Raw genomic sequence first — 19,519 nt, 5'->3', positions numbered from 1 at the left:
AAGGGGAAAGGACAGGTTAGGAGGAGGGCAGAGAGAAGCTCTTATGAATGAAGCCTCCTCTGAGGTTGGGGGCACAGAGGCCAGTTGGACATTCTACCCTGAGACTGGGTGCGTGGACAGCTTATTGATTTTCCAAAGTTAGTAAACTCCACCAGCATGGGACTATCCTGGCTGGCTAGTGTTTAAGACTTTGCCTTCCAATTGCAAGGGATGCAGGTTTGATCCCTGGTCAGGGAGCTGAGATCCCACATGCCTCAGGATCAAAAAATTAAAACAGAAAACAATAGGGTAACAAATTCAATAAAGATTTTTAAAATTTTTAACAAATTAAAAACAAGTCAGTAACGAAAACGCACCAGCAGAGTGGGATCCCCTTTCACGTTCTGACCAGGCAAGCTCCTATGGAAGGGGGCCCTGTTCACTGAGTTTTCCCAGATATTATATGCTCTAAACTTTGTCCTGTGGTTTCCTCATGCCCCTCACCCCTCTAGGGTGGCTCAGCTCCTTCCAATCTACTTTGTGTGAATCCAGTCATGTTTCCTGAACACTCTACACTCTTGCATCCACGCTGAGCCAACCAGAAACCATCTTGGATGGAATACTCTAGTTTTGTGGCAAACTTTTACTACACATTTGAGCCACCACCTTTATTCTTTTCTTTTTGAAGCGGAGATTTAACTTTGCTTCTTTTCAAGGTCATAAAGAAACTAAACCAAAGCCCTGTATCCCTTTCCTTTTCATATACCCTGAACAGTTCTAGAGAAATTTTCTGGAGAAAATAGAGCTTAATTTCTTGGAGGTGTTTTGTTGACAAGAAAATGGAAAGCATGTGTCCTAGCCTCGCTTATTGTACTTCCAAGTAATGAAAGTATTTAAGAAGGTACAATTATGATCTTGGCAAGCACCTGGGGCTCTTGGAACTGTTTTTTCACACTGAATAAACACTGCAGATAATCTGTTTATGTTACACTGCTCTGAAAAGCTATCTACAACAAAAGGCCACAACCATCCTTTAGTTTCCTTTTCTTGAAAGGAAAAAAATACATATATCGCACCAATAATTTGCTGAAAATGATTTAATTGTCTCCATTTTCACTCTAGCCAGACAAACAGGTTTTAGTAAAGGAGTTTATGGGTTTATTTTTTTCCTGCCACTTCTAACTGAACTGTGTAATCCATTTTTTCTAGTTATCTGAAATTCTTCTGTGGCCCAGGGTCACTTTCCTGGCCTAAAAAATTAACTCTAACCCTCTTTTGAATAATGTACCCCAAATCCATTTCATCCTCTCAATCTGACTGGCATTGATGAAATGATACCTTTAGTTTCATGAAAACCTGGTATAGCACTAGAAAAGAGCACACCATATATTTCTCTTTAGGCCAGATGATAAGAAGAAATGGTAAGGAGTTACTGAGTTGGAAACACTAGCCAGAAAAATGCATGTCTGCTGCTTGACCTTTAAATTGTACAGATGCTGTGGAGAATTATTCCTCTAGTGTAGTGGAATGCATCAGAAAGCCTAAAAAGTTGACACAGGAAGAAAAAATAAAAAGGATGTTCACATGTTTTGCAGCATTGTGAGATTCAGTGAGCAAGCTGCACAAATTGAGGGGATTTCATTCTCACACAGAGATTAGAAGGTCAGTTCAGTTCACTAGCTCAGTCGTGTCTGACTCTTGTGACCCCATGGACTGCAGCATGCCAGGCTTCCCTGTCCATGACTCCCAGAGCTTGCTTGTGCAAACTGATGTCCATCAAGTTGGTGATGCCATCCAACCATCTCTGTCGACCCCTTCTCCTCCTGCCTTCAGTCTTTCCCAGCATCAGGGTCTTTTCCAAAGAGTCAGTTTTTTGCATCAGATGGCCAATGTATTAGAGCTTCAGCTTCAGCATTAGTCTTTCCAATGAATATTCAGGACTGATTTCCTTTAGGATTGACTGGTTTGATTTCCTTGCAATCTAAGGGACTCCCAAGAGCCTTCTCCAACACCACAGTTCAAAAGCATCAATTCTTCAGTGCTCAGCTTTCTTTATAGTCCACCTCTCACATCCATACACAACTACTGGGAAAATCATAACTTTAACTAGACCAACCTTTGTCGGCAAAGTGATGTCTCTGCTTTTTAATATGCTGTCTAGGTTGGTCACAGCGTCTCTTCCAAGGAGCAAGTGTCTTCTAATTTCATGGCTGCAGTCACCATCTGCAGTGATTTTGGAGCCCAAGAAAATAAAGTCTGTCACAGTTTCCATTGTTTCCCCATCTATTTGTCATGAAGTGATGGGACTGGATGCCATGCTCAACAGTCCAGCAATTTAAAGCAATTATTTCATATCTAACTCCATAAACATAAAAGTCGACCTCTTCTTGCCCCTGTGTTGTGGCAGTTGGGGGTGGTCTTACCCTTTTCTGGGTTAGAGTGGGTCCTTTTCTGTAATTCCCGATCTATATACTACTGGGAGGTGAGAAAGGACAAGTTCAATGGGCACAGCTTCCAGTTCATGTGAATTTGGTATCATCTCTAAGTTAATTTCACTGGGGGCTTAGAAATAGATTGGTGCCCTGCTGTTTCTCCTCCTTGCTCACTTTCAGGATATTCAGAGGAGGCACCAAGAACGTCCATGAAAGAAAGAAATTTTGTTTCCAAAGTCACCACAGGTTCATTCTCTTGGCCTGCCTTTATCCCAAATGCCTTGAGGAATAAGCTCTCTACCTTTCTCTCACTTAATATTGTATGCATGCTTGCTAAGTCACTTTAGTCCATCTCTTTGTGACTCTATGGACTATAGCCCACTAGGCTCCTCTGTCCATGGGGTTTGCCCGGCAAGAATATTGGAGTGGGTTGCCATGCCCTCCTCCAGGGAATCTTTCTGAGCCCAGGATCGAACCTGTGTCTCTTATGTCTCCTGCTTTGGCAGGCAGGTTCTTTACTGTTAGCGTAACCTGGGAAGCCTACCACATAGATATTACTGGCCCCTAGATGAGAAACCACTAGTACCTAACACTCTGCCTCTATTGCCCTCAGGAAACATATGATGGGAACCATGGTGCCACAGGTTATGTTACTGGAGTCATTTATTAATAAAAGTGAAAGGAAGGGAGGAGAAAAAGGTGGCAGAAGAGTAGGTGGATGGGGAGTATCTCTCTCCACAGATATATCAGGAATACACCTTCAGACACAGAAGTGCATGCAGAACACCAGCTGAGAGAGGAGAGGAGTACCTGACTAGCAGAAAAGAATATATAGACCCACGAAAAACTCGGCAAGATGAAGAAACTAGGGGGAAAAACAGGATTGTTAGTAGAACTGGACCTGCCCTTGGCAGGTGGGGAAACTGACGCAGGGGTCAAATCCCCATATTGGGGCAATTGTCTAAGTCAGAGGAGAAATATTTAAGGCTGAGAGTGAAACAGCTAATCTGTGGCAGACTAAATGAAATGAGAATCAGATAGTCTTGCCGCAGCCATATAAACCCCAGACAGTGCAGTGGCTGGGAGCTGGAGTTCAAGGATTGTGGAGCAATCCCTGGGAGAGAGTTGTTGTTGACTGCAGAGAGACGAAGCAAGGGGATGTGAGGGAGGAGATTGTAGTGGGAAATGCCTGTGGAGGAAAGCCAAGCAGCCATGGAAGCAAGGCAATACTGCTGAGTCATGCGTAAGGGGTGCAGCCATCACCATAGCCTCTCTCTCCCCACATGCCAGCATTGGCAGCTGAACAATAGCGAGGCTGGCCCATAAAAAAGCCTGACCCACTGAACTACAGAGTAGGTCCCCACCCAGGGTGCTCGTTTAAGTGACTGATGTGCTGAACTATAGAGTAGGACCCCAACTGGGGGGCCACTCTATGTGCCTGATGTGCAGAACAACAGAGAAGGACCCAGGCAAGGAAGCCCTCGATTTTCCTGAACAGGTCGAGCTACGGAGAAAGACTGGCCAAAGAGGTCTTCTAATTGCCAGCTATAAGGGGCTTGAAAAAAGACTCTGATAGGGCCATAACTCCTGCAATGGAAGCAGTCCATGTCCCTGCACACTTAGTACTGCCAGGGTCCCTGCAAGCCAAACAGCTGTACCACCTTCATGCTCAACTCTCACTAGGGCAGAGCTGACACAGGCAAAAAAAAAGTCTTGCACCTATGTGCATAGGGACACTTTGCTGCTGCTGCTGCTGCTGCTGCGTTGCTTCAGTCGTGTCCAACTCTGTGCGACCCATAGACAGTAGCCCACCAGGCTCCTCGTCCCTGGGATTCTCCAGGCAAGAACACTGGAGTGGGTTGCCATTTCCTTCTCCAATGCATGAAACTGAAAAGTGAAAGTGAAGTCGCTCAGTCATGTCCAACTCTTCACGACCCCATGGACTGCAGCCTACCAGCCTCCTCTGCCCATGGGATTTTCCAGGCAAGAGTACTGGAGTGGGGTGCCATTGCCTTCTCCAAGGGGCACTTTGGTAATGCCCTATTCTTTGCAACCCTGTAGTCTGTGGCCTGCCAGGCTTCTCTGTCAGGGAGGGGGCTTCTCCAGCCAAGAGTACTAGAGCATACTGGTCAATACTGGTTGCCATACCCTTCTCAGTTCAGTTCAGTCACTCAGTTGTGTCCAACTCTTTGTGACCCCATGAATCACAGCACACCAGGCCTCCCTGTCCATCACCAACTCCCAGAGTTCACTCAGACTCACATCCATCGAGTCAGTGATGCCATCCAGCCATCTCATCCTCTGTCATCCCCTTCTCCTCCTGCCCCCAATCCCTCCCAGCATCAAAGTCTTTTCCACTGAGTCAACTCTTCACATGAGGTGGCCAAAGTACTGGAGTTTCAGCTTTAGCATCATTCCTTCCAAAGAAATCCCAGGGCTGATTTCCTTTAGAATGGACTGGTTGGATCTCCTTGCAGTCCAAGGGACTCTCAAGAGTCTTCTCCAACACCATACCCTTCTAGAGCACTATATTTCTGGCTGCTCTAGCCGCCAACTCTCCTGAGTACCTATTGCTGCCAGAACCCCTGTAACCCAAGCAGCTGCACCACCTCCACACCTGGCCCTCACAGGGGCAAACCCAAGTCCTCCAGGGCAGCCGCAGGAGCAAACCCCAGTGGACGACCCACATGCAGAGGTGGAAATAAAACCACAATTGAAACCCAGGGGCAGTGTGATTAAGGAAGAAGACCCAAAACCCTCCCACCAGCTATACAAGTTGCAGATTAAATCTGCACAATCAACTAGGCAGACTCTGTGTCTATGAAATATATAAAAGGTCATTGAGAGCTCCCACAAAAGAAAACACACTAGTTCTGATAGCTGTGGATATTGGAGGCAAGAACAGAAAGGAGTAGGACCAGATTAGAATCTGAGCTGCCCCCACAGCAGGTCCAGAGATCAGCAAAGTGTTAGAGGACATCCTAGGGAGGTGAAGTGGACTGTGACTCCCAGCAAGGGAAAGGACTCTGACAGCAGTGACTCATGAAAGCATTTATTATTCTTATGTTTTGACTTGTTCTGCAGATTCTTTTGAATTTTTCCCCACTCTGTTGTAGCTGTCAATTTCATTGGCACTGTGAAATCTAATTCAGCTTTTGAGCTTTTCCTTTTCTTTTCTATTTTTTCTCAGTCACATTTTTTATTGTTGTTATAAACCTCCATCTCTATGTTGGGCTTTTGCAGTTCTGGGGAGCATTTTTTTTTTCTTTTCTCTTTTTAAAAATTTTTAAAAACTATTATTATTTTTTTCTACATTTATTCCTTTGTTTGCCTTTCCTACTGTTCTTTTCCCTGTATAGTTAATATTTAATATAAATAAATCTTCTTTATCTACCTTTAAAACTTTGCATATCTATTCTTTCTTTCTTTTCTTTCATTCCTTTAGTCTCAAAATATTTGTTAGTTTTATTTTCATTGCTTTATTCCCCAATTGGCACCTTGCTTTAGTTTTGTTTTCCAGTTTGTGCTTTAGTCAGTTTTCTTCCAGTAGACCTAAGTTTTGGTTCCCTTTGTTTGCTGGGTCTATCTATTATATGTTATTTTTGTTGGACTGTTTTGATTTTGCTTATGGATGTATATGTATGTATGTGTGTATATTCAGTCACAATTTTTGTTGTTGCTATAAACCTTTGCCTCTACATTGGGTCTTTGCAGTTCTGTGGAGTTTTCTTTTTTTTCCTTTTCTCTTTCTTCTTCTTTTTTCCCCCTCTTTTTCATAATTTTAATTTAAAAATTTTAAACCTATTATATTTTTCTACATTTATTGCTTTGTTGTCTTTCCTACTGCTCTTTTTCCTTTGCAGTTAATCTTTAATGTGTATGAATCTGCCTCATCTACCTCTATTTAACTTTGCATATCTATTCTTTCTTTTCTTTCTTTCCTTTCCTCTCAACATATTTGTTAGTTTTGTTTTCATTGCTTTATTCCCCACTTGGGACCTTGCTTTAGTTTTGTTTTCCAGTTTGTGCTTTAGTTACTTTTGTTCTTAACTGGTAAATATAATTTTTGATTTCCTTTGTTCGCCAGGTCAGTCTATGGTCCTTTATTTTTGTTGGACTGTTTTGACTTTGCTCATGAGTGTATATGTATATGTGTATATTCCATTATTTTAATTATTGTTTGCCTGATTTTGTAACTGCCATTTGTCTGGGGTTCATCTTTGGTTTCTTGTTTTTGCATATTTGTTTTAACCTCACTTAATGCCATAAAAAACCACTTGTAGAATCTTTGTTCCTGACCAGAGATCAAGCCCTGAGCCTTTGGAGTGGGAGCACTGACCCCAAGACCCTAGACTAGCAGAGAACTAACCCTAGGGGATATCAGCAGTGAGAACTCACACAAAGGAAACCACTGGAATACAATACCCGGCATCACCCAACCACCAATAGCACCCTGTGCAAGATGCCTCATCTAAACAACAAACAAAACAAAAATACAAACCCAATCATCAGCAGACAGGATTACCACCTCACTCTGTTGCCAGTCAGAGGAAAAACAAACAGACAAAAACTCAGCACAAATCTCACCCTATAGGAAGCTTACACAAACCACTGGACCAAACTTAGGAGGGCAGAAACCAAAAGGAAGAAAGAATTCAACCTTGAAGCCTGGGAAAAAGAGACCTGGAACACAATAAGTTTAAAAAAAAAAGAAAAGGGAGAGAAATACTGCACAAATGAAGGAAAAATCTAGAAACACAGAGTCCAAATGAATGAAGAGGAAATAAGCAAATTACCAGAAAAAGGATTTAGAATAATGATAGCAAAGATGATCAAAAACCTTGAAAGCAAAATGGAGAAAATGCAAGAATCAATTAACAAAGACCTAGAAGAATTAAAGAATAAATATACAAACAACACAATTACTGAAATTAAAAATACTCTTCAAGGAATCAATAGCAGAATATCTGAAGCAGAAGAATGAAGCAGTGGAAGATAAAATGGTAGAAATAACTTCTGAAGAGCAGAATAAAGTAAAAAGCATGCAAAGAACTGAGGATAGTCTCAGAGACATCTGGGGCAATATCAAACAACCAGCATTCGAATTATAGGAGTCCCAGAAGAAGAAGAGAAAAAGAAAGGGTATGAGAAAACTTTTGAAGAGATTATAGTTGAAAATTTCCCCAACGTGGAAAAGAAAATAGTCAATCAATTCCAAGTGGCACAAAGAGTCCCATACAGGATAAACCCAAGGAGAAACATGCCAAGCCACATACTAATCAAACTAACAAAGACTAAACACAAAGAAAAAATATTAAAAGCAGCAATGGAGAAGCAACAAGTAACATACAAGGGAAACCCCATATGCCTAACAGCTGATTTTCCAGCAGAAACTCTTTAGGCCAGAAGGGAATGGCTGTATATATTTAAAGTACTGACAGGGAAAAATCTACAACCAAAATTACTGTATCCAGCAAGGATCTCATTCAAAATTGATGGATAAATCAAAAGATTTTCAGACAGGCAAAAGTTCAGAGAATTCAGGACCACCAGACCAGCTTTGTAACAAATGTTAAATGGACTTATATAGTCAAGAAATACAAGAGAAGAAAAAAAGATCTACAAAATCAACCCCAAACAATTAAGAAAATGGCAATAGGAACATATATATCAATAATTAAATGTAAATGGATTAAATGCTCCAACCAAAAGATGCAGACTGGCTGAATGGATACAAAAACAAGACCCATATAAATGCTGTCTACAAGAAACCCACTTCAGACTTCAGATACATATAGACTGAAAGTGAGAGGATGGAAAAATATATTCCATGCAAATGGGAAGCAAAACAAAGCTGGAGTAGCAATTCTCATATCAGACAAAATAGACCTTAAAATAAAGAAGATTGTAAGAGATAAGGAAGGACACTACATAATGATCAAGGTATCAATCCGAGAGGAAGACATAACAATTGTAAATATCTATGCACCCAACATAGGAGCACCTCAATACATAAAGCAAACACTAACAGACATAAAAGGAGAAACTGGCAGTAACACAATAATAGTAGGAGACTTTAACACCCCACTCATACCAATTGACAGAGCATCAAAACAGAATATTAATAAGGGAACACAAGTCTTAAATGATACATTAGAAGAGATGGATCTCATTGATATCTTCAGGACATTCCATCCAAATGCAGAAGAATACACCTTTCTCCAGGATAGACCACATCTTGGGTCTCAAATCAAACCTCAGTAAATTTTAAAAAATTTAAAAAAAAATTTTTTTTAATTAAAATCATATCAAGCATCTTCTGCAAACACAATGCTATGAGACTAGATATCAATTACAAGAAAAAAAACTGTAAGAAACAAAAACACATGGAGAGTAAACAATATGTTTCTAAATAACCAATAGTTTACTGAATAAATCAAAAGGGAAAAAATTTTTCTAGAAATAAATGACAATGAAAAAACAACAACCCAAAACCTATGGGATGCAGCAAAAGCAGTCCTAAGAGGGAAGTTTATAGCAACACAATCCTACCTCAAGAAACAAGAAAAACATCAAATAGACAACCTAACTTTACATGTAAAACAACTGGAAAAAGAAGAACAAAAAAAATTAGAAGAAAATAAATCATAAAGATCTGAGCAGAAATAATTGAAAAAGAAATGAAAGAAACAATAGTAAAGATTAGTAAAACTAAAATGTGGTTCTTTGAGAAGATAAACAAAATTGACAAACCTTTAGCCAGACTCATCAAGAAAAAGAGAAGAATCAAATCAACAAAATTAGAAGTGAAAAAGGAGAGGTTACAACAGACAATGTAGAAATACAAAGATTATAAAATAATATTATGAACAACTATATGGCAATAAAATGGATAATCTGGAAGAAATGGATAGGTTCTGAGAAAAGTTCAATTTTCCAAGACTGAAATAGGAAGAAATAGAAATTATGAACAGCCCAATTACAAGCACTGAAGTCAAAGCTGTGATAAAAAAATCTCCCAAGAAACAAAAGCCCAGAACCAGATGGCTTCACAGGAGAATTCTATCAAACATTTAGGGAAAAGCTCATGCCTATTATTCTAAAACTCTTTCAAAAAATTGCAGAGGAAGGAACACTTTCAAACTCATCCACAATCACCCTGATACCAAAACTAGACAAAGACAACACACACACAAAATACTACAGGCCAATATCACTGATGAACACAGATGCAAAAATCCTCAACAAAATTTTTATCAAACAGAATTCAGCAACATATCAAAAAGCTCATGCACCATTATCAAGTCGGGTTTATTCCAGGAATTCAAGGATTCTTCAATATACACAAATCAATCAATGTGATACACCATATTAACAAACTAAAAGATAAAAAAATCATCATCTTAATAGATGCAGACAAAGCCTTTGACAAAATTAAGCACCATTTATGATTAAAACTCTTCAAAAAATGGGCATAGATGGAACCTACCTCAACATAGTAAAGGTCATGTATGATAAGCTGACAGCAAACATTATTCTCAATGGTGAAAAATTGAAAGCATTCCCCCTAAGATCAGGAATAAGACACGGGTGTCCACTTTCACCATTATTATTCAACATAGCTCTGGAAGTCATACCTATAGCAATCAGAGAAGAAAAAGAAATAAAAGAATCCAGGTCAGAAAAGAAGAAGTAAAGCTCTCACAGTTTGCAGATGACATGATACTGTACATGGAAAACCCTAAAGATAGTATCAGAAAATTACTACAGCTAATCAGTGAATTTAGCAAAGTTGCAGGGTACAAATGCAATACACAGAAATCACTTGCATTTCTATATACTAACAATGAAAAAACAGAAAGAGAAATTAAGGACTCAATCCCATTCACCACTGCAGCTAAAATAATTAAATATCTAGGAATAAACTTACCTAAGGAGACAAAAAAACTGTACACAGAAAATTATAAGACACTGATGAAAGAAATCAAAGATGACATAAACAATGGAGAGATAGTCCATGTTCCTGGGTAGGAAGAATCAAATTTGTGAAACTGACCAAATGTAATCTACAGATTCAATGCAATCTCTATAAAATTACGAATGGCATATTTCACAGAACTAGAACAAAAAAATTTCACAATTCATATGAAAACACAAAATACCCTGAATAGCCAAAGCCATCTGGAGAAAGAAGAATGGAGCTGGAAGAATTAACCTTCTTGACTTCAGATTATACTACGAAGCTACAGTCATCAAGACAGTATGGTACTGGCACAAAAAAAACAGAAATATAGACCAATGGAACAAGATGGAAAACCCAGAAATAAACCCATGCACCTATGGGTACCTTATTTTTGACAAAGGAGACAAGAATATTCAATGGGACAAAGACAGCCTCTTCAATAAATGGTGCTGGGAAACTGGACAGCTACATGTAAAAGAATGAAATTAGAATACTTCCTAACACCAAACACAAAGATAAATTCAAAATGGATTAAAGACCTAACTGTAAGACCAGAAACTATAAAACTCTTAGAGGAAAACACAGGCAGAACACTGGATGACATAAATCAAAGCACAATCCTCTATGACCCACCTCCTAGAGTAATGGAAATAAAAACAAAAGTAAACAAGTAGGACCTGATTAAACTTAAAAGCTTTTGCACAGCTAAGTAAACTATAAGCAAAGTGAACAGACAACCCTCAGAATGAGAGAAAATAATAGCAAATGAAACAACTGACAAAGGATTAATTTCCAAAATATACAAGCAGCTCATACAACTCAATGCTAGAAAAACAAACAGCTCAATCAAAAAGTGAGAAAAAGACCTAAACAGATATTTCTCCAAAGAAGACATGCAGATGGCTAACAAACACATGAAAAGGTGCTCAACATCTCTCATTATTAGAGAAATGCTAATCAAAACCACAATGAGATATCACTTCACATCAGTCAGAATGGCCCTCATCAGAAAGTCTACGAACAATAAATGTTGGAGAGAGTGTGGAGAAAAGGGAATGCTCTTGTACTGTTGGTGGGAATGTAAATTGATACCACTACTATGGAAGATCATATGGAGATTCCTTAAAATCTAGGAATAAAACCACCATATGACCCAGCAATCTCACTCTTAGGCTATCTATACCCTGAGGAAACCAGGGCTGAAAAAGACACTTGTAACCCATTGTTCATTGCAGCACTGTTTACAATAGCTAGAACATGGAAGCAACCTGGATGTCCATTGACAAATGAATGGATAAAGGAGTTGTGGTACATATACAGAATGGAATATTATTCAGCCATAAAAAGGAATGCATTTGAGTCAGTTCTGATGAGGTGGATGAACCTAGAACCTATTATACAGAGTGAAGTGAATTAGAAAGAGAGAGATAAATATCGTGTTCTAATGCACATATATGGAATCTAGAAAAATGGTATTGAAAAAGTTATTTACAGGGCACCAATGGAGAAACAGACATAGAAAATAGACTTATGGACATGGGGAGAGGGGAGGAGAGGGTGAGATGTATGGATAGAGTAACATGGAAACTTACGTTACCATATGTAAAATAGATAGCCAACGGGAATTTGCTGTATGGCTCAGGAAACTCAAACAGGGGCTTGTATCAACCTAGAGGGGTGGGATGGGGAGGGAGATTGGAAGGAGGTTCAAAAGGGAGGGGATATATCTATACCTATGGCTGATTCATGTTGAGGTTTGACCGAAAACAACAAAATTCTGTAAAGCAATTATCCTTCAATAATTAAAAAAAAAAAAGCGAAAGAAAGAATTCTTTGTGATGTAGTCCATCCTTTTCAGTTTGCAAGTGTGGGGACTGGGGTCACGAGAGCCGAGGTCAGACCATGTGCTGATTCCACGTGATGTACTTCTGCTCCACCCAGCCGCCTCCTTCACTCAGTGGTGAGTATCCTCCTGATGCTGAAAACCATTTAGCTCATGAGGGTTCCTAAGCCCATAACCACTAGGGGGCAAAACCAACCTGGCACTTCTAGTAATTCATCCCAGCTGAGCAGCCCAGTTTCCTCTAGCCTCATCCCAGGAAGTCTCTTTCTAGTGATGTTTTGAATTAAGAAGTTACAATAACATTCTCACAGTCCCTATCGCCTCTGTGGGTTGGCCTCACAGAAGGCAAAAGGAATTCACAGCAGCCCCCTGAACAGCCTGGGGCCTGTTTCTCCAGTAGTTAGTTACAAAGACAGAAACACATTGTCAGAAATGACCGTCTGGTTCTACGCGTCAGCCCAGTATCTACTGCATCCAAGGCCATTATCCACATAGAAAGAGGTGGGAGGCAGTCTGTGTCTATTTCCTGTACCCTTAGGAGTTGGAGGCTGGGACAATCTGGTGTTCCCGCCTTTCATAGCTGAAAGAACAAATGCAATCAAGGATGCTGTTAGAGAAATCACTGTGAGGAAGGGAAGTCTTAGCCATGTCAAGACTGGTGATGCTTTCCCATACATAACTAGCCCCTTACAGAGTGCCTAGTACTTCCATGTATTGAATAATGAATGTGTGATGAATTAGTGATTCTACTGTGAGTTTCTTCTCAGGACATTGGTGGGTATGGAGAGAAGAATTTATTAGCCCATCTTACAGATGAGAAGTGAGGGAGAGGAAGTGGATCTCCCAAGACCACCACATTAATCAACTCAACATTTTATATGAAATAAAAATGAGGTCACTTAACTATTCTCTTACAAACCACAGTGCTTGAGTTAGCAACACTAAGATTTCCCCATACTTGATAGTGTGACACGTGGAGATGGGTGAAAAAAAAGCATTTCCTTGTTTTTTTAGAACCAGTGCCAATCTCTTATTATTTCCCACTTGACTATATGCTTAGGGATAAACATTACAGTTTTGTAAAGAAGGTCATCACATAACAGTTGCATATTTGCTTTAGTTTCATATGATAATATAAAGTCATATAGAAGGAGTCTCTGATTCCTCATCTGGACTTGAAAAAACCTGATAATATAAGAACTATTTTTGGAAAACATTTGCTTAAACTGTATTTGCCAGTTTTCACTTGGCATAGGGATTTTTGGAGCAAAGATTCTAGATCACATTGCAAATTGTATTTATTTTCTTCCATTAAGACTAAGTGAGGGAAGGAGACACTCAGTGATGGGGAAGGAAAGTATTTTAGACCGCAGGGAATTGTGTTCTGAACATTTCTCTGCTCCTCACTTTTCCAGTTCCTTGCACTGCTTGGAGGAGAGTCTAAAACTCAGATTGTTTTTTTGCTTTAAAGACAATTTTCAAACATATTGACACACACATTGGGGCTTCCCTGGTGACTCAGATGGTAAAGAATACACTTGCAATGCAGGAGACCTGGGTTCAATCCCTGGGTTGAGAAGATTCCATGGAAAAGGGAAAGGCTATCCACTCCAGTATTCTTGCCTGGAGAATCCCATGGACAGAGGAGCCTGGTGGGCTATGGTCCATGGTGTTGCAAAGAGTTGGACATGACTGAGTGACTAAGTGCGCGTGCACACACACACACAAACATTAAGGGGAAAAAAAGCACAACTTTGCTTCCTTTGTATCGGCATAACTGAAAAATACAAAGATGCTTAAAAATTCCCCAAATTTCTCTCTTTACTCTGCTTGCACCCACAAACTGAAAAGAGAATTGAGGCAAACAGCACACACAAAAGCATGAGTATCCACAGTGACACACTAGGGGAGGAGTTACTTGTTTTTTAAGGAATAGGCTTTGTTTTCAAGACAGCAGTTTTTCTGACTCACAAACATAGATGTCATGTTATTAAGTCCAAGGGAAGAAAAAAGTACCAAAGCTGGACAAGATCCCAGTCACTCTATGCAAAATGGAGGGAAGGAAAGTCAGAGCAAGGGGGAACCCCACTCTTTAATGGGGAAGAAAAACAGCATGAAAAGAGAGACTTAGAAAGGCATGTCAGAGGACCCACTATTGTCCTGCCTCCTCTGCCACACCGGTGCCTCTGTCATCAACTCACCATCTCTCTCCATGGGCTCAGCCACTTGCCCTTTAGACCCTCCCAGAAGTCCCAGGGCCCTTCTCATGTACAAGTAGCACAGAGAGTGCGGCAACTTCAAAACATTGAAAAGACAAATGAATCTCCTTCCCCACCACCATCATTTCCCAAAATGGCAATTGATGTTGCCTGATGTGAAGGCTCGGAAACTCAATTATACCACATTTCATTCAAGTGTTAGAAATTGGAATAATAGTGCTGGCCACTGAGGCTCCTACAAGTAATGACACTGCCATTTTATTTTGTGCTGGTCCAGTGTTTTCATAAATTCAGGCTTGGAGTGGAGCCGAGTGTTATTTTCTTTCAAGGTCTTTGCTTCCATGTCCTTTTTCTTGTTTCTTGCTTCTCACTCCGTCTCTTTGCCATGTGGCTGGGCCATCTCACCCTGTAGGCCTTGGCCATGGCTGGCCTGTGACACCAGTGGCTGCTCTGTTTACTGAACATCAAATGCATCACCGGAACACTTTCTACACCCCTTGAGCCAAATGTTTTATATATTTGGCCCTGAACAACATTTTGGGTGGTGTGATGAGAAGCCATTGAAAACCGTATGGTGGCCCCTAGCTCATATACTGTAAAGGATTTTGTATGTTATTGCCATTGTTATTAATAGTTGCCATTCCCTGAGGGTGACATGCACCGCAATGGGTTTTAATTAGAATGGCTCTGCTTTGCAGAACGTTTTCCTACAAAAGGCCTCCCTATCATACTTTATTAACTGTTAAGAAGATAGCTTGCTTACTGACCCAGACCTAGTCATGCAAGGGTACACTATTAGATGTGATATCCTTCTCAACTTGCTGTGAAAAGGGCACTCACTTCTCATTTACTTACTCAGCTCTTCAGCAGGTGGCAACTGCGTCTCTGATGACTCAGGTAAAAAAAGATGTGGCAAGCCTGCGTGAAAACATGGGTAGGAAGAATGGACTTAGTTTTATTGACACTAACCAACCATTCCTCAGTTATGGGCAGGATGACTCCTGGGCTTCCCAGGTGGCACTGGTGGTAAAGAACCTGCCTGCCAAGGCAGGAGACATAAGAGATGCAGGTTTGATCCCTGGATCGGGAAGATCCCCTGGAGGAGGGTATGGCAACCCACTTCAGTATACTTGCCTGGAGAATCCCATGGACAGAGGAATCTAGCAGGCTACAGTCCATGGGATCACAAAGAGTCAGATATAACGGAAGTGACTTAGCATGCAAGCATGCACGCACCTCCCGTTAGATTAGGTATCTCATTTGCTCCTACCATCTTAATGAAGCATGGGGAAGACTGGCATCCTGCAACCCATGGGGTTTCAAAGAGTCAGACAAAACTGACCAACTGAACAACAACAACAACCCTCCATCTGAAGGCCTTTCAAGGATGTCTTCTCTCTCTCACACACTTTCACTCTCCTTTTCTTTCTTTGCTCAGTGCTTATCTACCAAACCTTGTCTTCATGTTCCTGGCAGGGTGTTAGATGCCAGTGCAGAATTCAGCCAACTTTGATCTCTGATCTATGATCATTTATCCTATAAGCCCTGAAATATTGACCTATACTGTATATCAGGGTTGAGAAATAGGATAATGATCCCAATCTCTTTCTTGTAGCTCACTTCCCACCTTTTTATTTCTGGCTTGGCTGGTCCTTTCAGACACAGATATTTGGATACTAACTTCAAATTCACTGTACCATCAGTCAGCCTACAATAAACTACCAAGAACAGAGCCTTTCAGCCAACTGGAGTTGGTCATAAAGTGTGAGCAATAAATAAATGTTGATGACTCTGGTTGTTGCCCATTCTGCCAGTGAAGTCAGTGGACAAAAACATAAAAAAGAAAGTGATCAAGTTTCAGAAAATTGAGAGAGATTGATTAGGGGAGATTTCTCAGGATAACAGCTGATCTGGGGTAGGAGGTGGGAGGTATAAAATTTGCATGGGAATTCAGGACCAGAGTCACAATGTGTAGAGAATCATGTTGTATTTGGGGAAATTTTAATTATTTTATAGATATAGAATGAAATACAATTGGAGAAGTAGAGGGAGATGAGCTCTGAGAGGTGGTTTGGACTCAGTTCATTCATCCCCATTTGCCTGGGACAGTTAGTTGTACTCCTGTGGTCCTGGTATACTTTTTACTCTCAAGGATATTGTACTTTAGGTGACAAATTATATGGTCATTCTACATATACATCATGATTCTAAGACTGGCTTTTATATTATAGGTGATGGGGAGAAAACAGAAAGGAGACAAGATTAGATTTAGATTGTAGAAATAATCCTTTCACAGCCAAGTTTTGTTGTGACTGCTAGGTACCTCTAATGTTCTTCCTACCATTCTTTAGAAATCAGAATCGTCATGCTTATTGGGTCCAATTTTAAAAGATTAGTGACCTAGCTTCCTTCACAGGTCAGTATAACCATTGTATAAATTTTGGCCACAGAGATGGAAGTGAGAGTGTTACATGGAATATTTGAAAAATCTCTTTAAGGAGTGAGGGGGTACACTTTGTTGCATCACAGGTAGATATAGGCTCATCATATTGGTAATGAAAAGTCACAACCTAGGGGCAGTCTAGGTCCTTCATGACTTGGTAGAGTTACCCCAGGAGCCCTAGATTGCCTCCTTTTAGAGTTCTTTGAAGTGAAGTGAAGTCGCGCAGTCGTGTCCGACTCTTTGCGACCCCATGGGCTGTAGCCTCCCAGGCTCCTCTGTCCGTGGGATTTTCCAGGCAATAGTCCTGGAGTGGATTGCCATTTCCTTCTCCAGGTGATCTTCCCAACCCAGGGATTGAACCCGGGTGTCCCACATTGTAAACAGACGCTTTACCGTCTGAGCCACCTGGGAGATAAATACATTTCTGTTTTATTTAGGCAATGGTTTTTTATTTTTCTATAATAGGCTGCTGAACAGATTAGCAACCTATAGGTCAATCCTTCAACATGAGTCAGTTAAGCATTATTTCATAGGGGAGATATAAGAAGCAACCATTTTGGTCCAGATTGTGACATCATCCTCTAAGGCAGCTTTATCAAGATGTTCCATATTTTGAAAGTTATTGGACCCTCATAAATAAAAATGATCATTTTCCATTTGTCTCTTTGGGTCACATCCCTTTGATTAGAAGCTTTTAGTCAGAAAGCTTTGCTTAGAAACTTAGCTCTTGGATTTGGTTTTGTGAATTTTAGTAATTCAACGCAAAAAAAATCTATTGTATTTTAAAGTACTTTCTGGTAACTGTGGAGTGAGAATGATTTTTAGTTGGATGAGGATGGAATACAGAGAAATGAAAGAGAGGTAAGGAAAGGAGCAAGCATTTACTTTTGAAGGAACAACAGTGTTCTAAAATAAATGACTGTCACCAATAAAGTGCTCTCCTATGGCTAGATTCACATTTCTACCTCTGCCACTGGACTTACTATGTAAAAGAGCAAAAGCAGAGTGTTCTTTCATGTAAAACTTCTGATCAAAGAAAATAGAAAATATATGTATATATATATACATATATATGCATATATAATTTAATATATACATATTAAATCAGCCAAAGGAAGAATAAAATGGAGGAAAGCAGTAAATGTAAAGAAACAAAACTAGATCTAGCCAGATTATATATTAAATAAAAGGCAATAAATAAGCACTGAGTGAAATTTTATATGTGCACATTACACCAAACCAGTCAAAGATTCTGACCCCTGGCACTGCAGAAATGATGCAGCCATCTTCTTCATTCTGATGCTTTCAATAAAATCATTCCCAAGAGAGCCAGGGAAAAATTCTCTCTCTCAATAAAATGTGAAACCGTCAGTATTATGAAAAAGCATACTAATAATTGGATAGTGTTCTGAAGTCACTTTCATAAAGCCTCCCTTTCGATTCCCCTCCTCAGGTTTTAATATTGCCCAGTGAGTCCATCAGATCACAGGGGTTTTGTTGGAGAAAGAAAGTTGTAGGCTTGATTGGTGGCCTTGTGAGGTGAGGGTCAACAATGCGCATATCAACAGAGATAACTTGTGAATGATGTGTCCTGAGTTCCTAAACACAGCTCACCCGAAATGAATATGCTGCTCAACAGCTTCTACCATGAATAAAGGAGTCAAGGTGATGCCTGGGCTCTCCTGGCAGAGGGGGCAGCCTGAGCTAAAGTTACACTGAGCTCTACAAATTGAGGGCTATATGCTGAAAGATGGATAGAAAGGCTGTTGTGATGGTGAAGGAGAAGGCTCTGGAAGCTGAAGTCTCCTTAATGGCGATGAAACCACATGGGAATGTGGGATTGGCCCAGAATGTGAAAGCAAAAGAAGTCTGCAGCAGCACCCAGGATGAATGAAAGTTTGCAGTCACAACAATTAGTGCCAGTTGACAAGGTCTTTTTGAAACATGTCAGCAGAGGGAGTTCACATATGGTACCTCTTTTACACCTTTCCAAAGTTGGGAGAAGAGTGGGAGGAGGAGGAGGGCTGTTGACAGTAAACATTGAAGACAAGGGAGGGGAAGAATTTGTAGAAGCAAATGAGCAAAACGGCAACTCTTCAGTTTCAGGATAAGCCACAGGGAGTGAGCACTGTTGGTCTTGCCAGGTACTGAGCCTCTGCTGACCTTGTGTCCTGTTCACCACTGCCCCCAAAGCTGCCAGAGGTGGCATCGCCCAGTCTCCTGCTTGACTGAATCGCCTTGGCATGTTCTCTGGCTACTTCACTGAGGTCTTTCTGATCTTCCACTTTTTTCTTTATACCTTATGGGGTCAGTTCTGCCATCCTCTGTGTTGACCAAAGAATTCACTCAAGGCACTGTGATGTTCCACTCAATCTCCAACAGATAAAATCAATTTGAAACCAATATCTACAATAAGATCTAAAGGGAGAGGGGCCAAAGGGATGTGTTTATTGGAAAGACAGAAATCCTACAGTGGTAGAGACAGAGGAAACTAGACTGCAAGACCAGAGGATATGCAAGACTCTCGGGCTGATTTCAGCACTCCCCAGGAAGAATGGGCTTTCTTCTTATGTTACATTCCAAACAGTGGGGTTCATTTCAATGTGCTCCAATTTTCTTTTCTTTCTTTCTTTTTTTTTT

The sequence above is a fragment of the Oryx dammah genome, unplaced genomic scaffold, assembly GCF_014754425.2.
Source record: "Oryx dammah isolate SB20612 unplaced genomic scaffold, SCBI_Odam_1.1 HiC_scaffold_25, whole genome shotgun sequence".
In the NCBI taxonomy this organism is placed as follows: Eukaryota; Metazoa; Chordata; class Mammalia; order Artiodactyla; family Bovidae; genus Oryx; species Oryx dammah.
This window is presented reverse-complemented; position numbering follows the sequence as displayed.